The sequence below is a fragment of the Pinus tabuliformis genome, chromosome 2_2 (genome assembly GCF_031772625.1).
Source record: "Pinus tabuliformis cultivar Carrire ecotype Pingquan chromosome 2_2, CPIR1, whole genome shotgun sequence".
Lineage (NCBI taxonomy): Eukaryota > Viridiplantae > Streptophyta > Pinopsida > Pinales > Pinaceae > Pinus > Pinus tabuliformis.
Window position 1 is genome coordinate 24,519,672 of NC_142300.1, and position 14,771 is coordinate 24,534,442.

Sequence of the window (14,771 nt, forward strand, 5' to 3'; positions counted from 1 at the left end):
ATCAACATACAATAATAATATACAAATTACAACAACAAGCCTTGAATCAATACATTACTCAAACCCCTGCAATAATAACATGTTAGCTCACAAATACTTTTTCAGCCATCAATCTCTATAAGGCAACTTCAATATGGGAAATTCAAACCTTATATCTGCATTATATTGTGCACACCATCAGCCTCTACTTATATGTCACTCAAACCATACTCTATCCATACACTTGTCACACCATACTCAACAATTAAATTGACTCTAAAGTCCAAACACCAATTTGAATGTGCACTCCTAAACACAATTACACACTTGTCTAACCTTTGATCAAGCAAAAAAATCAATATACTATAGTACAAAGTGATTGGATTTGTTCATTTGCACACTAGATATGCCACTTCAAGATGCATTCTACATGAGTTACAATCTCTACTACAAGTGTGCACACTGAGTCACTTCTCCGTCACAAACTCTGTGCACTCATCTATAAAGCTCCTCTGTCTCTCCAAGTGCATATGCATTCATTCAAACAACATTTCTCCCCTATCTCAACGCATCCACATTGATTTACTCACAAGACATGCACATTATATATTCACATATCTCATCCACACCAAATCTGATCTATCATGCATAATCACTCACACAATAAAGAAAATGTGCACTCTCTTTGTAAATATGTCTCTAGATCATTCCATCTATGCACATACTAACTCCAAAAATGTCACTTGTGCTCTTCAATTAACACACAGTGCACACTCACTATTTTCACGTGCCATACACATTTTTTCCAACCATATGATAGTCTATGCCATAACCATTTAACAATAGTGCCCAACACACTCTAAATTGATCAGATCCAAGACCAATAACTTGATCCATTACATCCAAGTGTTAGATCAACATTCCAGTACTTGGAAGACCAAATCAATGATTATTTTCATCATGAATGCATTCACACATCTAATTGGAGACACCAAACCAACTCTATCATTTAACAAAATCCACTACATCTTGACAAGATCCATATGCATTATCATTATCAATTTTTCCTATGCACACTACTTGACAATGATTACACTCCTTCTCAACGAACTTGACCATATCTATGCCATTAGTTAAGTAATTAATTCAATCATTATCCCTTTCATCCAAATCAAAATATTACAATCTTTGATCAATGTTCGCACTTTAATTGAGAGACCCAATCAATCACACTAATGACCAAATCTTAGACCACTAACTCGATAACCAATAATTAATTGCGTTTATACCAATTGGAGGACCAAAATGAGTCCATTAACTCCATAATAGATTTTTCGAAGACTAATTCAGTCATAGTCGTTGCAAACTAAGTCAATTGATCCCTCTTTGGAAAATCCATGGGCAATTACTTTGGTGTATGCTCATGGTCTTTGGTTCTGGAACCTACAGAAAACTGCGTGGGAACTGAATGAGTAGCTTGGCTCTAAACTACGTAGGCATACAATGGGCATGGCTTGTATATTTAGAGTGCAACACTAAGCCAATGTTTCTCTGTGAGTATTATGAGACTATGTCATTGCTTGTAACTAGATAAATTTTAACTTTCTTTTATTAGAAATTGTTGCCACCTATTCCACAACTTGTCAGGCACCTCCAAGACCTATAGATACATATACAACACTTCATTAAACCTCCATATTCAATAGATCATCCTTCAAACTTCATAATCCTATTGACATCAATGCCAACCTCAAGTGGTTGACCATCTTCCAGGGTTGACATCAATGAAAACACCATCACTACAAGAAAAAAGGACATTGGTGAGGGGCGAAAAATGCCACCATAAGCTCATTGGTGACGGTCAAAAGAGCCTTCGTCACCAAAAACTGAACGTCACCAAAAGTGGCGTTGCCAAAAGTATAGGTGTTGTAGTGACATTCAAAGTCTGTCACCAATAATGATTTATAATGACGGAAGTGACCGCCACCATTTCATATGAGCAATGGTGATAGACCACAACCTCCGTCACCAAAAACTGAATGTCACTAAAGGTGGTGTCACAAAAAATATAGGTGTTGTAGTGACATTCAAAGTCCGTCACCAATAATTATTTATAATGATAGATAGCGACCGTCACCATTTCATATGAGCAATGGTGACGAACCATAGCCTCCGTCACAAAAAACTGAACGTCACCAAAGGTGGCATCACCAAAAGTATAGGTGTTATGGTGACATTAAAGGTCCGTCACGAATATTAATTATAATGACGGATAGTGACCATCACCATTTCATATGAACAACAATGATTTATTGTGATGGATCTTTCATGGCCATCACTATTGGTGCATATATATGGTGACGTTCATTGACCCTCACCAAAATCCGCATTGCCATAAGTATAGGTGTTGTGGTGACATTCAAGGTCTGTCACGAATAATGACTATAATGACAGACATCGACCGTCACCATTTCATATCAACAACAACGATTTATGGTTATAGACCTTTGTGGTTCGTCACTATTTATGCATATATATGGTGGCGTTTGTTGACCATCACCATTTCATATTTTGGTGAAGGTTGAAAAATGTCACCAAAGCTCATTGGTGATGGTCAAAAGCTCATTCCATATGGATCATGTCAGGGCACGATGGAATCAAACCACCAACCTCTTGTTTGTAAAGTAGGTGTTCTTCCATTTAGCTAGCACCCTTTAAAGAATTATACTTTTAAAATTAGACCTTGACACTTCATAAATTGTAAATTCTACAACTTTCAATAAATTAAAGTCTCGACAATATTTTACTAAACAAGCAAAGCAACATCGAAGCTGCATGTCCCCACCTAATGGTTATGGAAGTTATGAAAAGTGGGTGGAGGGAAAAATAATTATGTATAAGAGAATCAATATGTTCAGTTGAATACTCAATTAGAAGTGAAAGTTTGAAGACATTTATAATCTATAAATGACCTATAACTAGAAAATGCACCAAATATTGCAAAGGAAATGTCATAAGTTGATAATATATGGAAGAAGAACATTGATGAAGATAGATGCAATATGTTAAAGGTTGAGTGAAAGAAAAATATGAATGTTGTTGTTGTTTGGTGTTTAGATATCTGAATGATATCTAAACTTCTGTGCAAATGTAACACAGATCTCTGGAAACCATGAACGACATATGATATATATATATATATATATATATATATATATATATATATATATATATATATCCCCTTTACATAAACCAACATGCAATTTGGAATTTCACAAGTCCACACTCAAAACATGACAACAACCAACAAATAAAAGAAATTGACTTGGACAAAAAGCAATAGCTTCACCTTCATTCTTGAGCTGCTTTTGTTTATTTGAATTTGACTCATGACATTATTTATCTGACAAGGAATCAAAATCATCACTAGTATTAAATTCATCCAACACGGACTTTGGATATCCCACTAACATCTACGTTTTTGTTGCCATGTTTGAAAACCATGGAGTTTCCTATTGATAGTAGAATAAGATGTGTGCATGCTGCTCAATAACACATTCATTATTAACCATTATTACCTGACAAAAACCAAAGAGACAACACAATATCAGCGTACACAAAATCCCCTACCGAAATATAATCATAGCAAAGAAGTCTAAAAGATGTTCTTAATTAATAAACTTTGTATTTGGAAACACTGTTTCTTTAGATTTAAAAAAGACTATGTTATACAACACTTCTGTCTATTTATCCAGGCAATTATATCATTGCATATGTCACACAGTAGCAATCTACAGTACCTAAAGTAAAAGGACAAATTTTCTCAAGAAAATAGATTTAGAAAAGAGATTTGAAAAATATAAGTTTGTCATCAAAGCTTTACTTAATTTAACAACAAACTAGTTGGATTTTGAAAATCAAAATCATTCATAGAAAATGAATAGGACAATGGCCAAAGTCATTATTCATACAAATAAAGCTAGAGTCACTATTTCCATTGCAGATAACTAAAATTTGTGCAGTGGTCTAACAATTAGAGCTTATTTTTTGGGAAGACTCGTCAATACCATCATTTTTTTCCATGGTCTGTTGTGTCTCTAGATCCAGATTAGATAGCTTGCCATTCTCAAGTTCTACCTTTCAAGTACTGATTTCTGGCTCACCCTTTAAAACACAATTCTACCACTCCATTTTATTTTGTTTTGTCAAGAGAATTGGCAGGACCTTCCCATCCTCTATTTTACATAATCAATAACCATCCATCAATAATATAAAGAATAACAGATACACAACAAAGGCCAAAGATGTTCTTGTTGTATACCTATGTTCTAGGACTCATTTGAACTTGCCGGTGCAAAGAGCTCACCTTGAAAAAATAACATCCACGTGGAATTTAGAAAAAAAAAATTAAATCAAGCTCCAAGTAAACCAATCAAAATATGAACATCCTTTTAATCAATAAAATCTATGACTTAAAATAAAAGTGGCCTAGAATTGAATGTTATATCAACCATATCAAGTAACTAACATCGGGTGAGAAATACAATCCATGCATATTGAATTAGTGAAATAATTAATCTGGTAAAGCTCAAAAACAGATGACTTAGAGCTAAGAAACACAAATAAATGACTTAGAACTAAGACATGAGGTTGCCCTTTCAACCCTGTCATTAAATAACTCTTCTTTATGTCACTTACCATTAAACTTTTTTTGATACCAGGTGGAAGTGGTATTGTAACATTAACCTCTGATAGTTTGTTTCCATGGCTACTTCTCAAGATCTGCTCCATTACCAACATTCGGGCTAGATAAGATACATGCAAAAACAATCAACATGAAAATCAAATCTACATCCTTGTAAAAAAATGGGAGGAAAAAAATTATCCACAAATTGAAACACTGTAGGATACCTCATTCCTACAACATGGTTATCTTGTCATGAAAGATAAAAAAATAAATGAGGAGAAATGTGATTTTTGCCACATTTTAACAATGAAATCTTTTGCATATCCTATGAACAATTGATGAAAAAAGTCAGCTAAAGCTTGTCAGCATCAGGGTTATAGTAAAACATAAAGGAACCGCTCCAACACATATATAATCCTAAACATAAGTATCTATACATATAAGTATTTATTGAGGACATTGTATTTTGTGAAAATATGGAAGTCAAATATTTGAAATAACACAATTTATGGTACCACTACCTTATGAAGTCCATTCATTCGAGTATTTACGAAGTCCATTCAGGAATTTATTCAAAGTTCAAAGTTCAAACAATCAGCATTTAGCCTAAAAAAACTCATATTTGAAAAGGAGATAACCCAAAGATGTAGAGTATATATCTCACATTTATATATCCTAATTTCCAGACATTGAAATGACACTTTTTAGCATACTATTGTGAATTCAGCCCAAAATGCTAGAAAAGAAATTGATGGTTTTTTTGCTAATATAGAAGTTTTATACATGCATTTATTTAAACAGTTAGCTTGCAATGTCAAACATATCTAAGGATGCACACAATACATTGCATCTTTAGCGCTGGTGTGTGAACTTGAGACAACAAAGTCCAACATTAACAGTTTGCCTACAATATGCACTAGCAGAATAGGTGAACAATAGTATTGTAGGTATGTGTTATGAATATATGTATTGCAGGCCAATAAGAGTATGGTTGGAACATTCATGTCCAACCCTTCCAATTTTGCCTATAATTTTCACTGGTCTAATAGGTGAACAATAGAACTGTAGGTGTGCATTCTGTATCACATATCTAAATCCAACACCTTCAACATAGAAATTTCAAAGAATATGTCTAGAACTAGTAGGTAATTTGAAAAATGAAAGAATTGGCTTGATTGTTTCTGGAGAAGACTAGATTCTTACATTGTTCAATGTAATTCATGACACTTTTCCAAGCTTAGATGGAACAAAAAGGAACCAAGCTAGAAGGTTATTTAAAGAATCTTTACCTAGCTAGGGTAAAATGTTAGCCCTTTTTTGTCATAAAGTATAAATGTAAAAACTTTAAGAAATTCAGTGAAGGGACTGTAGAAATGTTCTTATCAAACCACTAATGTAAAAAAAGCTAAGAAATATTGCTTTGTAGAAGAGATATTCATGGTCAAATTAACAAGAAAGTGACCTTTTATCATAGTTAATGCACTAGTGCTCATGTCGTAGTGTCCCAGGGCATGCTAGGGACTACAGGGAGTGCTCATGTACATCTAGAGAAGAGGTGGGGAGACATCGAGCTGTAGTCAGGAGGACTACAAGTGATGAGGGGCAGATACTTGAGGTACCCAACCTCTTGGATTATACCTTGCTACGGGAGCCCCGAAGAGAGAGTAGCAGGACTGGCGGATGTGGGTAGAGACAGATGCAGATGAAGCAGCAGAGAGTGCTACAGTGCAGGAGTCCTTGGGCAGCGCAAGGCTAGCAGGCTGCAATAGTGCGAGCCCTAGTTGCGGTCACAAAGGAGCCCTAGCTGCAGTCATGAAGGGAGACCTAGATGCAGTCTTGAAGGAGCTCTAGCCACAGTCGAAAAGGAAGCCCTAGCTGCAGTAAAAGGCAGCCCTAACTGCAGTCAAAAGGAGGCTTAGCCACAACAAGGGAGAGGCCTAAGACACAGTCTAGAGAGAGGCCTAAGATGTAGTCAAGAGAGGCATAAAGACGCAGTCAAGAGAGGCCAGATACGTAGCAAAAGGAAGGCTCTTATCCACAACAAAGGAGGCCTTAATCCATAGCAAGAGGGAGGCCCTTATCAGCCATCAAGAAGAAGCATATAGCTGCAGTCAAGGAAGGTCTAAAGCAACACTCAGAGAGGCCCTAGACACAGTCAAAGGGAGGCCCTAGCCACTGCAAGAAGGATCCATAAGACAACAAGAAAGAATCCCTAGAAGCAATGTGGAAGTCTTATGTTTTGCTGTAGGTACAACATGTGAAAGAGAGGTTCTTTTGAGTGTTTTTCTTGGGTGCTCTTGTAGGGAGAAGGGCTGAAGTTTGAAGTTTAAGATCACAGCAAGAAGAGGCATTCAATGTGGGTTAAATAGGGTTATTCTGTAGCTATTCCAGGAAGACTGAAGGGTTGAAAAGAGGCCGAGTATCTTGCTTGAAGCTTCAACTAAAGGATGAATTAGCTTAATAAAGTTCATGATGGCCTTTTACAATCATATACTTATGAGTGAACCCAACTCTTATTATTGGGACTTATCCTAGTGTCCTGATAGGTGGGATATAGAGGACAAATACGATCTCCCTTTCTCCATTGCATTCCTCCCACCTTGAAAATCAAAAGGGGACATAATGAATTTCATATACACATACTTAATAGATATATATTCCCAATCTCTTGCCATCTACTAGTTGCGCCTGCTTGAGCTAGGCTCAAGCAATTAGTCAATCCAGAGCATGCATATCCATACTTATTCTCCACATGCCTCTGGGTGTATATCTTTATCCCTGTAGTGCCAGTAAAAGGGTTTGGGTATGGTAAGGGCTGCTAGCTAGTTTTTTGAACCTTTGTATTTACATATATTTTCACCTGGCCTTACCCTACTCTCATCTCTATGTATTCTCAAATTAAACCAACTACACAATCAAAAACTTTGTTCTTGTGTGGTATCTCAAAATACTTTTCAAACATAAAATTACAACATACCATCACAAAGAGACTAATCATGGTTTAACAGATCAAACTTGACATCTTACATTAACAATTTCCTTTTACGTGATGCCAGTCTTCTACCCAGGCCTTGGAACCATGCCTAAAGGGGTGTACTACATGACCAGGGGTTTGCACTGCCAGTAAACTTAATTATAACTAATTATGAGAACAAGATAGCATTGTTTATATACTAGATTGCTTAAATTAAATATTAGCTTCATGTATGAATTACAGTGCACTGATAGAAACAGAGATAGTTTCCAACAAAAAGCACCCAAAAAAGCAGCAAAAGTCATAGGAGACACTTATTTCGCTTCTTCGGTGCTAGTCTTTGAAGACCTCCACCACCATCATCACTTCCACATTCATCCTCTTGCACCTCAAGAGTTACAGGTACCACTCTGCCCCTGTTTCTTGAAATCTCTCTGATAGGAGTCTCTGCAGCCTTCTTAGAACAAGGAATCATAAGTGGATTGGTTCTGTGAGGCATCAACTCCTCACCACTTTCAACAACTTCCATCATCAACTTCCAGTCTTTAAAATCAAACCGAAAAACAAATTGGCTGTAAGAAGCTTCTCCAGATGCCATTTCTGTAGCTCTGGGAGCATTTTTGGGGACAACAAAATGTTTTCCATTTTCATCGACATTTATTTCAACTCTACCATCCTTTACTAGAAATGATAACACAAAGATGTTTTCTACTGTCTGGGAAAATGATATTCTATTTAGAACCAAATTCTCTAATATGGCTTGCTTCTATTTTCACAAAATGTTAAATATGCTTGCCATATTCTTGTTTGTTTCTGATTTTTCATCTTTCAGGGACTCTTTCACTGCTTCAGGTCGAGTGCTTTCTATCAGCTTAGTCTGTTTTCTTTGTACTATAGCTTTCCTTTGCTTGGGTTCATTATCCATTGGTCCAAGCATAGTGCAAATTCCTACCACATGCTGGAAAATAGAAGCAGCTAAAAGCCCAATATTTCTCCATGATATTTGGGTTTGATCGTCATTTCCCTCCAAAGACCTGCTTCCATATGCTTGGTCACTATAGTTTCTTAGAATATCACTACTAATAAAATCAACTGGAGTATCACCATCATTGTTTTGTGATCTGTTAACAGTAGCGAGGAGTGTGGATGTGAGATTAAAGAGTGTATCAGCATCTGTGACTTGCTCACGAGGCCTCTAAACAAAATTGTGCAAGCTTTCTACTTTGCTAATTATAGCCTCAAATTTGCCAAATTCTGCTTTTAAAATAATTTCTCTCTCCTCAACAATCGAAGTCTTGAGGGGATGATAATGGTACCTTAATATACAGTGTTGCACCATACTCTAATTGTTACCACTACATGCAGTAGCATCTTCTTTCTCTCTCGGGGGCTTATTGTGGCCTTGTTGTGATCCTTTTACCCCACGAGAGGAATCTTCTAGTGTCTGACTCAATGTTTCTTGCTCTTTAACTCTAGCTTGGGTACCAAGCCTTCTAGCCATCCTTTCTATCACCTACTTTTGGAGTTGATAGAAATGAAAATATTCAACCAAAGCTGGAAGGAAGGGCTTGAAATTGAGATTTCTGATTGAAGAACTGCCGTGAAATGGAAAGAGAGCAAGAAAAGATTTTCGTGTTGCATTGAAATGAGGGAGGGCAAGGAGTTGTGATTTCCCCTACCCTGAGAAGTCTGCTTTGCAATAGAAGTGGGATGAAGGCCCACTACAGTGGATATAAAGTCCCAAGACATACACATTGTCGAATGAAATGCATAGGTGCAGTGTGTCAATTAAGCGTGAGGATTGAGAGAAGTGACACGTGTGGGAGAGTGGCCATATTATTGAAGAATTGTTTACATTGAGGAAGGGCACCATTTGATAATGGTAAGAATGTCAATTCTAACGTGGAGAGTTTCCAACATCACTTTCTCATCTACATGAGGGAGTTTACAATTTGTATATATTTGTCTCAGTCCCATGGTGAATATATTAGTGTGAGGATCCAATATTTCATGATCCATATGTTGGATGCTTTGTTGAACTTGAGCTTTATAAGGAAATCTCTTTAGATATCCAGAACGTCTCAAAAATTTATTTGAACAATTATTGTCTTGCAACAATGTTTATTGATAATAAATTGCTTGGTAATGTACACATGCATAGAAGAGTGTGACTGATGGCATGGATACTCGGCCTTTCGGGTCGAAATGGCCACCCCTAAAGATAATATTTGGAATATCCTTTGAGCCTTTCTTTGAGATGGCATCCAAGAAGTTGGAGTGAAGACATAAAAGAACTCTATATTTTGACATATTCCAGCTGAATCGCCAAACATGCAAGAGAAACTAAAACCAGGGGTTATATATGTAATAGCCTTAGTGTATGGGAAATCCAAGCTTTTAGAGGAATATTTCCGCATTTAATAATTGGATGAGGATGAATATTTCTGTTACACTATGTGTTGTTATTGATATGTTTGGACGTTTTGGGTGAACACTTGGCTCATCTTCAAGAACATCCAATAATGTTTGAGTCCAAGACAAATTTAAAGAGATCATTTATCAAATTAGTTGTCCAGCTATGAAAGACAATCAAGTTTTGGAAGAGATACGTCGTAGTACTATCAAAGCAGATTGTGGACCATGTTAGAAAATGGATCAAAAGGTTTCCAGAATGTCTGCTAAAATTTGACATTTAGCATTGTCTTAGCATTTTCTTATCAACTTTCATGGAGGCAAAAAGTGACAGGAGAAACTTGCACAATAATGGCAACCACTAGAATGAGAAACACAATGAATTAGAAAAATGGAATATGTTGCTATGATGACACATGGGAAGATACTTATTACTCTCAACGTGGTTGTACAGGAAAAATATTTTTTGCCTTTGAGTATAGTTGATGTATCGTAATGTAGCGGTTGTTTCCCTGCTACAATAAAACAAATATATATCCATCTCAAGGTGAAAGAATAACACCAGTATATCTTTGAATGATATGGGCTATGTGTTGTGCTCAACAACTAGGAAAGTCTCTATCGGTCATAGTGCGATGAAGCGATGGGTTTGGGTTTCCGTGCCCATGCTGTCAAAGTATATCGATACAAGTGATGAAAAAACATATGTTCAATTCCCTGGAACATATCTTATTTTCATTACTTGTCCAGGATAAATCCACGACCATAGTTGAGAAATGTAATCAAAAGAAAATAAATATGTAGTTTATTTAAACAAATGTGGCATGAGTGGAAAACATATGCACCAAATTACAAAATGCGAAAGTCAAAGTTATGTATAAAAGTTTTAAATTAAAAAAATTTCAAACAGTTTCCAGGAAGTTTAACGAATGCAATTGCCTAGCACAAATCCAATGGCCATTTGAGGAGGGTCGAAGCCATCCATCAATATGAAGAGATCTATAAAAGCAAACAGGGACTTTGAAGAAGGGATCCCTGATTTTTCATACCCAAATGTTGCCCGATTATTGAGCAAGGGCCTGACGAGTTAGTGAGGGTTTCCCTTTTGTTTTTGTTTCAATCTATTTTCATGCTTAGATTTTTGCTAATATGATGTCATTGGTGGACCTTAATATATGGCATTGCACCATACTTTTATTGTTACCACTGCATATGGTAGCATCTTCGTTCTCTCTCGGGGGCTTACTGTGGCCTTGTTGTGATCCTTTTACCCCACGAGAGGAATCTTGCAGTGTCTGACTCAATGTTTCTTCCTCTTTAACTCTATCTCGGGTACCAAGATTTCTACCCATCCCTTCTATCACCTGCTTTTGGAGTTGAGAGCAATGCAGAAATTCAACCAAAGCTAGAAGGAAGGGCTTGAAATCTATTTTACTAGAAACCAGAAAGGGAAAACGAAATGAGAAATGACAACGAGACGAGAAACGACAACGAGACGAGAAACGACAACGAGACGAGAAACGAAGTTTGGAGATTTCACATTCAAGAAACGAGGAGAGAGAAAAACAAGACAAATATGAAACATACAACCAAGCATTTGTTTCACATTCAAGAAACGAGGAGAGAGAAAAAACAAGAAAAATATGAAACATAAAACCAAGCATTCATCATTAACATTCTCGAATACTATGGTTCATAGGTAGTTGCTCATAGGCTTTAGCTGCTCACATTGGCCATTCCTTAATACTTATAGTGATCAACAAAGCTTCCATTTCTCACATAAGCCATTCTTGAATACCCATGTTTGATCCTCTAGGCTGGCAAATACAATAGTGAAGAAACACTTGGCACCGAATTCAAGTTTGATTTAGCCTTTGCATTTTCTGGATGAGTACATGATCCCACATACATTGTATATATTCTTGGATGTGACATGAGTGGACCTAAAATTTTGGATCTATTGTATCATTTTCCACACAGTTAGGCTATTGTTTTCTTGGTTGGGTAACAAGATGGTGGAGATTGAGTTGATCTCAATTGGATATAGAGCAAAAAATAGAGGGTTGTCTCGAACTATTGCCACTTGCAGAACCATAAATACTACAACACGTGTTTGAAGACAAAAATCTTTAATCCATTATAATAGAAAACTAATCTTTACAATAATAAAAATAATATATTTTAAAAGTATAGTTGAACTAGATATTAAATTGCTAGTTTGTGAGAAAAAAAAATTAATTAAATTATTTAACTACTAATTTATAAAAATATATATAAAATATCTATACACATTACTAATTTACAAAAGAGATTTGATCCCTTTAGGGTGTTGGTATATCCGAAATTAAGATGGATCTAGGGTAGTATATATTATTTACCATAATTATTGTTAAAGTGTATAATGGCTATCTCATATTTGTATTTGTATTGATTAAATGATTATTATACGTAGTCATGTTTTGTATTAATTATTTTAATGCATCATATATATGGTTTTGTATAGTAAATTTATTTTTATGTTAAATTTTAATAGTTAAATTTAGATATTCTTTCTTGATATTAGTTATTTTTTATTATTAATTTTCATTTTATTCTGTTGGATCCATTAAAATTTGTTATCTGAGTCAATGTTTCCAATTAACAAGTGTGGTTGATCAATATAAATAAGTGAAATAAATTATTAAATTGTGATTTTTTTTTTTTAAATTTCTACTTAGTTAAATATTATATATAAATATTGCTTGTGCTTATGACATACCAAACCATTCATTTTTAGTTGTTAAATATGATTATGTTAAAATAACTTTAAAACAAATGTCATCACCCATGGTTAGAACTTACCAAACCATTCTTTTTTAGTCCCTAGATTGTTTATGTTAAAATAACTTTTGAAAAAATGGTATGGTCAATATTTTTTTATATTCCATGGTTTTGTACTTTATATTCATTTAATTTGCTAGTTTTTGCACATGGTTTTGTTAGATTCCATGGTTCTGTATTTAATATTTATCTAATTTATTAGTTTTTTCTCATCGATTTTCTTTCATAAATTAAAACAAGCGAGAGAGACCTTGAAGTCTTGAAAAGAAATGTCATAATCTAGGTACTTTATTCTAGGCCCCTCTTAATATATTTTTGGTTGTTAGATTTTTTGTGCCAAGAGATCCTTTCCACCTAGGGAATATGTTATAATATTTGGCAATTTAACTCAGTCAAAATAAAACAAAATCAAATAAAAAAAATAAAAAATAAAAAACATAAAATTCTCCAGTGCATAGTTTTTTCTTGCCCATGGTTTTTTCCCATGGTACTCCTAACCCATGGTTTTTGTCCATGCTCGAGAGAGATAGATCTACACTGGTTATTTATAAATGAAGAGGAGTATTTTCTTGTAGTAGTACTCCTATTTGTTTTGTATTTAAAATTTATTAAATGATGGATTTCTATTTTGTATTTTGATTTTTGAGACTTCTATTTTTATAAATTTACAATTATTTCTATCACTAGTTTTATGTAATTATGAAACTTTCCATATTTATCATAGTTAAAATTATGTTTGTATTATTGACATATTAATCAATAGCTTGTTGCTCTTAAGCTTTATAATTTCAAATTACCTAACATAATCTCTCTTGTCACCGATGAAAAAAGTATTTATGGGATAAAACTATTAATGGGATGGATAATAGATAATTATTATTTTTTATATATTAAATTAATGTCTTTGGTTGATGATATTTAATATTATAGATAGTCTAATAGTTGATAAAAGTTTCTATAGGATGGTTTTATCAAAATCATTTTCCAATCATTTGAGAGGTTATAAACTAGACCAATGTCAAAAAAAATATTGTGTCCCAATGTTTATATAAAATAATTAATTAACTAGAAAAATTAACTAAATTATTTAACTACTAATTTATAAAATATCTATATACATTACTAATTTATAAAAATATATAAAAAAAACCTTATACACTTCAATTTATAATTTTATATAAAAATACACATTTTAAATATTAGATACAATCACTACATCCATTATTAAATAAAAGCAACACAAAAATAACAATTTTTTTTTGTAAAAACTTAACCATACACTGCTACACATCAATGGCTACAATTAAAAAAATAACATAACTTTAACTATTAAAATCTTTAGATAGTCAACGTTGTTAAAGATATATTAAGCACTATGGCAAGGTGTTGTCACTAGGGAGAACACCTAACCTATTTGCAACAAACCTGTTCCGTTAGCACTTAAGCTATATATGGTTGACTTCTAACCATAAACTATGAAAATGCCTTCAAAAACTATCCAGAAAACCAATGCTTTTTATGATTCATGTCAATGTCCAATCGGGAAGAGATCCATATTGCAAATGAACCATATTAACGTTTTGCATAAAACAGTTTCAAGAAACGAACCATTTTTGGAAAACCTAGTTTCTTGCATTAAAAAACGTACCGTTCCATTTTTTATACGGTTTTTTCAGTTTCTGGTAACAGAGCTTGAAATTGAGATTTTTGATTAAGAACTGACCCTAAGACGTCTACATTGTTGTTTTTTCCATTGTTTTCTTGGTGCGGCATACTACCAAACTACTATTTTTGTAATTTCTGGTGTGGTATACCACCAAACTACTATAAGATTTCAACATATATTTAATATAAATTTCATTGCCAATATAGTAATTGTGGGGCTAGTTCATTTGAAGC

At 34.3% G+C, this 14,771-nt stretch overlaps 1 pseudogene; it reads right to left on the bottom strand.

Annotated features, from left to right (window-relative positions):
• Positions 1–7,941: 7,941 nt before the first annotated feature.
• LOC149191344 (non-structural maintenance of chromosomes element 4 homolog A pseudogene) lies at positions 7,942–8,979 on the bottom strand (annotated as a pseudogene).
• Positions 8,980–14,771: the final 5,792 nt, after the last annotated feature.